Source organism: Penaeus monodon, chromosome 34 (assembly GCF_015228065.2).
Source record: "Penaeus monodon isolate SGIC_2016 chromosome 34, NSTDA_Pmon_1, whole genome shotgun sequence".
Lineage (NCBI taxonomy): Eukaryota > Metazoa > Arthropoda > Malacostraca > Decapoda > Penaeidae > Penaeus > Penaeus monodon.
The window spans coordinates 11240424-11240780 of NC_051419.1; positions in this window are offsets into that span (position 1 = coordinate 11240424).

A 357-nucleotide genomic window follows, 5' to 3' on the forward strand; every position below is an offset into this window, starting at 1 on the left:
GCACGAGCGGAGGCCAGAGCGCCGACAAACTTTTCTTCTGCGCACGACCCCCGGACTGGACTGCTTGGACACTGCGAGGGACGCGTTACCTTGACACAGCCGCCCACGTCGTTGTTCGTGTGCTTGCTTTTGCGTCTGTGTCTGTGGATGTGGGAATGATTTTATTTGGTGCGGCTCGTTTCCATGTATACATACATGCGCGCGCGCCTGCGTGTCTGTTTTTGTGTTTGTGGGTAATGTGAAATGTGCAATTATAAGTATCCAGTCCATGTTTATATATAAATTACACATTTATTTGTGCGTATGTTAACATCAATTTCCCGACTTATCTTTTTATTAGCATTAATCCTATCAACC